The 7171-nt window shown below is 42.3% G+C and overlaps 1 long non-coding RNA gene across 1 annotated transcript; it reads right to left on the bottom strand.

Moving 5' to 3' along the window:
• Window positions 1–6178: 6178 nt before the first annotated feature.
• LOC121085411 lies at window positions 6179–7114 on the bottom strand. The gene is made up of 2 exons (XR_005827045.1): window positions 6983–7114; window positions 6179–6574 (listed from the first exon to the last, which is right to left on the bottom strand). It is a non-coding gene; the product is annotated as an uncharacterized LOC121085411 (long non-coding RNA).
• Window positions 7115–7171: the final 57 nt, after the last annotated feature.

The following is a 7171-nucleotide window of genomic DNA, read 5'->3' as shown; positions in this document are numbered from 1 at the left end:
AGAACTAAAACTGCAAGGACCAGCTGAAAGCCAAGGAAGAGCTACAGAATTTGACAGCTATGACATTAAAAGTACTCATGTACTTGTATGTCTGAGGCAAATAATACTGTGTTTTAAAAGGTTAAGTTAGGAAAGCATGCTTTACCTATAGCTCTCAGGCCATCAGATCACCTGAATCAAGTCAGAATGAAAAAGCGAGCGCAGCACTGCATTTAGTGTGCTGTCAGTGCCCAGTAACAGATATACTACTTACTGAGCTGTGGTTTTGTTGTCATTGTCTGGCAGAAAGATCATTTGTTTTAATGACCTTCTGCCATCATGTGAAAGAAATAGCTCTTTTGATTGGATGTGTGGTGAAATTAAAGGCTAATTGGTATTCCACTGACAATATACAGTAGATGCCTCTTGTGCTGCTGACAAGATCTGATGAATGCTGCTTCAAGAACATGCAGCTTTAAAGGAAATTAGTTTGATAGGAAAAAAACCCCACAGTGCTACATTTTCAAGTTATCTACTAGTGTTCTATTTCACAAGAGATATTATACTATCCAGACTTAATACATATGAGGCAGAAGAAACCAGCATGCCAATAATCCTGAACATTATTGTGGAATCTGTCATCTGTATGAGGTTATTTTTGTATCACAGTTTTGAAACAAGCACACCTGAAAACAGCAATAATTTAACAAGAGTGAAGACATCAGAGTACCGGTTTATCAAAACAGGCAAGCTTGAGGCCAACGACAGGTCTCGTACGCACATCTCCTTTTTCCTACTAGAAATGTTACAGGAAGCCCTGAACATGAGAGCTGGGCTGCTGGACATCTGTAAACCGTGCACATGCTAAGTAGTTGCAGCGGTGTAGCATACCTAGTGTTGGAAGTGCTACACGCACTTCTTTTTTTTTAGTGTTAAGAGTTTATCTAGCTATGTACAATTAGCTCAACGCATTTTGGACACTATTCTGTAGAACATAAACAAGCAGCTGTGGCATGTCCCAGGACCTACCCAACACATGTGCTGCTGTTTCTTTCCAGAAAGTGCCAGAGAGAAACATTGCCATAATTTTAATGCTATAGACTACACAGTAAACATCTGCATCTGTGATGTAGTCCTTCTGTCTGAACAGGTTTGATTCAAATATTATTTTAACGGCAGTCATAAAAGCTTTACTGACCAGAATTTAAGCTTACATTATTCATTAAAGACAACCCTTTAAAATCATAAAATCACAGAGTCATTTAGGTTGGAAAAGACCTTTAAGATCAAAAAGATCTTAACGAGTTCTCTCAATGCTATCCCAGCAAGATTCGTAGCACACCTTTGCCGACTGAACCAGGCCATTTGAGATTCAGGCTTCTATTTATGCATTCAAATGAAGAAAAAAGGAACAGACAAATGAAGAACCTATTGCTTCTGTGTTTCAAAAATATAACTTTTTCTAATTAAGTAGAAATTTGTTGATGAAAGAATTGCTACCCTTGTGTTTTAGGCACACATAAAATGTACACGTTCTATCATGCAGAATCTCTTTGGCAACTTTTAGAAGTAAATAAAAGCTCTAAGCTCCAGATGATAAACTGCACTCAGACACTTTAACTATTGTATTCCTATGGCACAAAGTACAGAATCTCCATCCTGGGATACCATGTAATTATGTTGTAGATTCCCCTGTGAAGATATGCAATAACTTACACTACTTAAAAGCACGCCATGCATGAATAAATGCTCTTATTCTCTTCCTTCAGCATCTTCCAGTCAATAGTGTTTACAACAATGTATAAAATTATTCCATATTATTGTATTGTGTATATTGTATATATTGCATATATTGTATGTATATAGCCTTGCTATATAACAAAGTGCGTATGTTCTACAACTCTAATACATGTCTCTGGAGGGGTTGTCTCTTCTTTTTTTCTTAGTCATTTTCCCCTTGGCCCTCTGTCCAGCTGCTGGCACTCAGACCTCCACGCAGTTCAGTCTCTCCACCTGCTGGTACCACAGAAGCATGGGCCTCTGTGACCCCCAGTCCCCTCTCCAGCCGCTGGCATTTAGATGCCCACCCCCACAGAACACAGACCCTCACCCATGAAAACAGCTATGTATGCAGCTCAGTATCACCGCTGGACAAGCAGCTGTGATCACATACAGGGCATGGCAAGAGAAGTGCACTGACCAGCAGCCTTGCAACTGGCCCTTTTAGTCACCTCTTCCCCATCTTCTCACACTTGCTTCTCCTTAAGTCACCTTGATCCTCCTTTTCTCCACCTTGGTCTTTCCCCTAAACATTTTATAAGTCTTGCACAATCCCAAGAACCTCTATCAATGCATCCCATAATGACTCCAACGTCCCTCTCAGGGTGACAGGCTGTCTATAGTGACGCAGGGAGCCTATACCATTGACTCATCTGGCAAGTTTCACCCTTGGGCATGAGGCTGATCATGATCATGCATGAGGCTCATGGCAACGAGCCTCTGACCACACCATGTACAGCTTACACTAAGATACTTTCCTGTGTTATTGTGGCAGTATCAAGCAAAGCTTAACAATTTACAAATTAATTTCAATACTGATACTCTAGATGCATCATAAGCATTGAAGATCACAAAATACAATCAAAATTATTGAAAACAAAAACTGCAACAGACCCAAACTGTAAAGCTCTTGGTTTATAAACACGTGGCGATCACATGCTCAAATCAGGAGGAGTTATTCCACTGACTTCAGTAACTGATGGATCAGGCTAAAGGTGAAAGATCTATAGCAGAACTTCAATATTTTGTTTCTATTCTTTACTACTGTAATCAATTCAGAGCTTATTCTTTAGAAATTATTTGTAAGCAGGTCTAAATTGATATGCTGTGACTATAGACAAGATTTGTAAGGAAATGATACAAGTCAAAACCCTACCCTGGCAGTTAGTGCTTCTTCAGGCATTTGTGCAGCTAAGCACAGCACAAAAAGACTCAATGCTCTTGTTGTGCAGCTTCCAAATAATTGTTTCTTTTGTTAAAACTTCTTTATTTCTGAGATGGAAAAGGAAAAGAATTTGTTGATATGAGAATGAGCCACTGAAGAGACACGAGCACAGTAGAAGATTCTTATATGGAGATTCTTATAGGACTCGTGTACTGTTAGCATCTCTGTTGAAGGATGTATTTTTATAGATTTTGTTACTTAAGAAACAACTGCTCTGTACACATGCTAATTAAAAATCTCCAAAGCTCAACTTGTAGGTTGCTGAAAAACTGCAGTGATTCCGCAGACTAATATTAATTTTTTGTAGAGTAATTCTAATTATTTTGAAAACCAACACAGAACACACATGAACTAAGGACATTGCTACATTAAAGTGTATCTTTAGGATCTGGAATATAATACCATCAAATACACAATTGCCACCTAGTTGTACGGCATGGTATCAGAGAGAGGAACCTATTGGAATAATAACAGAAGGAATTCCTGCTTTGGGAATTTATTTACAGTTGTGAAATGCTGTTAATAGAATAAAAGGATGGCTGGAGATTTGAAAGAAAAGACACGTGAGTTTCGCATGAAGTTACACTTGTCCAGAAATGGTGTGGTAACAGCTTTTTAGTTTAAAACAAATATTTTTGTAACTTTCAGAGTTTTCATTTATCTTACACAGCATTTAGTATTTCTAATCACATAGCTGTTCTCAATGAAAAGTTAAAAAGCAAGGAAATACTAAACCTCAAGAAACTTTCAGGCGTAGCTTAGAAGGACCACAACAGAGTGGTTCTTAGTATTGTGCTCAGGGCCACTTCCCTGTTCACTTACTCATCATCACCTCCATTAAGTGTGTAACGTTGTGCTCATACAAAATGTTTGTGGAAGCCTTTTGATGAAACTGCAATAGATAGCAACTGCAAGGAGAAAAGTCTAGAACTGCATGAACAGCCAGTCCCTTACTGGTCCAAACCTGGTAAGTTTTAAAGCATTTGCCCAGACACATACTTAGCAAAACAGTCATGATATTTTTGGGCACCATAATCGCAACAGTTAAGCAGGTGGTGTTTCATGAAGTTTTCCACTTCCATCACATTCTTCCTCATTCATCTCTTTTTCAAGCTGAAAAGTCCGCCACCTCCTGAAAACTCCTTTTGAACAGAAAAAAAAATAAGAAAAGCATCACAGCAAGGATGATCTTTTCAATTCCCAACATACCCTTTTTGAAATAGAGACCTGGAGCTACACACTTTAGGTAAGATGCAGTCCCATGATGGATTAAGACAGCCGTGAAACCACTTCCTGGTTTGCCCTCTGCTGACTCTAAATAATGTTTCCCATTTGTCCACAGCTTGAGAGATTTTTATACATTCATTAAACCAACCACAAGGGTCACCAAGAGTCTTGTTTTACATGATTACAGCTACTCTAGAGCTCATGGTTGCACATGTATTCAGACCAAGTCACTGGTAATGGGAAAAACGACTGAAGTGCTTTAATTTTACCACAAGATAAACTTACTGAGATCAATTCAGGTACTGTAAAATAGACCTGACCTCAAGTTTTACTGTAAATAAAGTTTTTAGGTAAATTGTTTTTACCAGCATGGGTTCTTTTTGCCTAGCTGATGTGTGTTAATTACTCAAATTATAACAAAATTAAAAAAAAAAAAAAAAAAAAGAGAGAGAGGAGAGCATTTTAGCACTGAAGACCAGTTTCTGTGTGACCTAAGCTCTGACACTTAGATTTGTGAATGACCTTGACAAGATGTGAGAGCAAACTGCAGATTTGGTACAGTGGAAGAGCCGAAGACAGTGGATGCATTCAAGAGGCTAGATAAACAGGCTCCATCATTTAACAGCTGTAACTTGAAAAGACTAAAAAAACCTAAATAAATAATTTACAACAATCAAATTGCTAACATTAGCATCTTAGGCATAAATGTTGTGTTAACTGAGATAGTACAAAGGCACCTGGTAAACAGTATTCATTCAAAATGGATTAGCACTAAAGAAAAAAACCCCACCCACTCCTGCACTTTGTAGCTTCCCTCTCTTCCTTGAGGAAAAAAAAAAACATTCATCAAAAAAAAAAAAAAAATGCTTAGGGACGCATTTTTTTCAATACTTCAAAAGCTACTGCATGGAATAAATCCATAACTTTCTGACGTGTTGTGCTCTGTTTCTGGAGTTTACAACACATATTTCCCTTCTGTTCTTCAGTTAGCTGAACTCACAAAGAGGTCTAAATCAGAGAGTTGGTGGTATTAAGCATAAAGACAGAGCTGTCACCTCCTGACTGGCGAGCGAGGTGGTGCTATCAAGAGCAGCAGACAGCAGGAGAAAGATGGCTGAGAACGGTTTGGGTGTTAAGTCATAATGTTAAGGCATAACATTCAGGACCTACCAGTAAAGCCAAGATCCCAGGGCAGGATTCAGTGCTGCCTTCACACTCCAGCAAGCTGAAAAACCTTGGCAATCAATCACACGAGAAAGGCCAGATTCCAAAGGCAGCTGGGATGGGTAAGCAGAACTGCACCCACTGGACTAGCACTATTAAATGATGTGATGGCAGAAAGTAAAACTCTGGAGTTGGAGGAAGAAAGAGAAAATGCAAGAAAGCCTATGCCTGGGACATACAGCCATCACAGAGTCATGGCCAGTTGAGAAAACTGATACAGCAAACCAACATTTGAAAAATACAGTATGCCTGCTTAGAAGAAAGCAACGTGTTTTTAGCAAGTTTCAGGCTTTTCTTCTGAGTTGATCTCAGTCCTTTCTTATTGTCTTTTTCCACTTGTGCAGAGTGCAGTTTTCTTCTGCCAGATCATTATTTATAACAAAGATAAAAAGACTACTCCCCACAATACCATCGTGGATGACATCAAACCCCAACATTGTTTGCCATTTACTCACACCTCTTGTTTACTACCAGTCAGTTCACTTCCAGTCCTTGCTTGCCTACCCACATGCTTTTTTCAAGACTGGGAGTCCTCACACTTAGTCCCTTTTCTAAGGGAGGCTACCGCACCCAGCACATTCACCCAATCCACGGCTGCAAACCCAGAACGAGCCGTGTTTTCAGGGAGCGTTGTGACACAAAGATCTAGCATCCAAACCCCCTTGCTTTCTAACCTCACCTAAGAGGGAAGCTAGGTGCGGCTGGGTAAGGAGTCCGATATAATAAAACTCACTAACAGCAGACTGTTATTAAGCAAGGTACCCCTTATTGCAGCGCTGGGGCACGCTGGGGATAGCTCCACCATAAATGCTCCAACAATCTGGCAAGCTTTCAGAGGCTATATACCATGAAGTTATACATATTCACGAGATTTCCGAGAGCTCATTTACATATACATGAGATTTCCTTGAACTCATTAACATATGCAAACGCATGGTCCGCATGTGGAGTTGTGGTCATCGGAGTCTTCAGATGAAGGCTTGCAGTCTCCTTCACTGCACCCACAGACAGAGCCTTACTTCCAGACGCAGTTGTGGGATCAGCAGACCATACCCTCCGGGGCCGTTGTTGCCATTCTCTTGTAACCTTATCTTTATGGTCCTGTGTATCCGTTCTCAAGATCGATCAAGATGGAGTCCTCTGCAATGAGATCATCCGGGTGCCCCCTTGTTTTACACCCATCCCTTCTCTTACACCCATCCAGAGCCTCTTTTGTTCAACCAAGTATGCTCCAAGGCACTCACATCTTGTTTTCGGGGCCTTTCAATTCCTCCGACTCCCACCCAAGGCTGATCTTACTCCCTTGGCAGCACTTCACACCTCCCACCAAACCGCCATCTTCCAAACGCCACCAAATCAAATTTCAATGTTTTCAGAGACAAAGACCCCCCTGGGATTCAGCTGCCCCCGCCCGCCGTGCCCTTCCGCAGCCAGCACGGCCCCCCACGGGCCCTCCGGCCCACGGGCCTCTCCCGCGACCGGGCCGCCCCTACAGCCCCCCGGGGCCCCGCAGCCGCGCCCACCGCCCCTCTCGCAGGGCACCCGCACCGCGCGGGGCGGCGAGGCCTTCACGGGCGCCGGGGGCGGCTCCAGCCACCGTCGAAGCCGCCCGCGCGCCGCGGCCGCCGCCACGCGGCACCCGCCCCGCCCCCCCGTTGGCCGCCGGGGAGCCGCGTGGCGGCCGCCGCACCCGGAAGAGGAAAGGAAGGGGGCGGGGAGCGGCTGGCGCGCGCGCGT

Source organism: Falco naumanni, chromosome 3 (assembly GCF_017639655.2).
Source record: "Falco naumanni isolate bFalNau1 chromosome 3, bFalNau1.pat, whole genome shotgun sequence".
In the NCBI taxonomy this organism is placed as follows: domain Eukaryota; kingdom Metazoa; phylum Chordata; class Aves; order Falconiformes; family Falconidae; genus Falco; species Falco naumanni.
The sequence above is the reverse complement of the archived record's forward strand: the minus strand, read 5'-3'. Positions and strand labels throughout refer to the sequence as shown.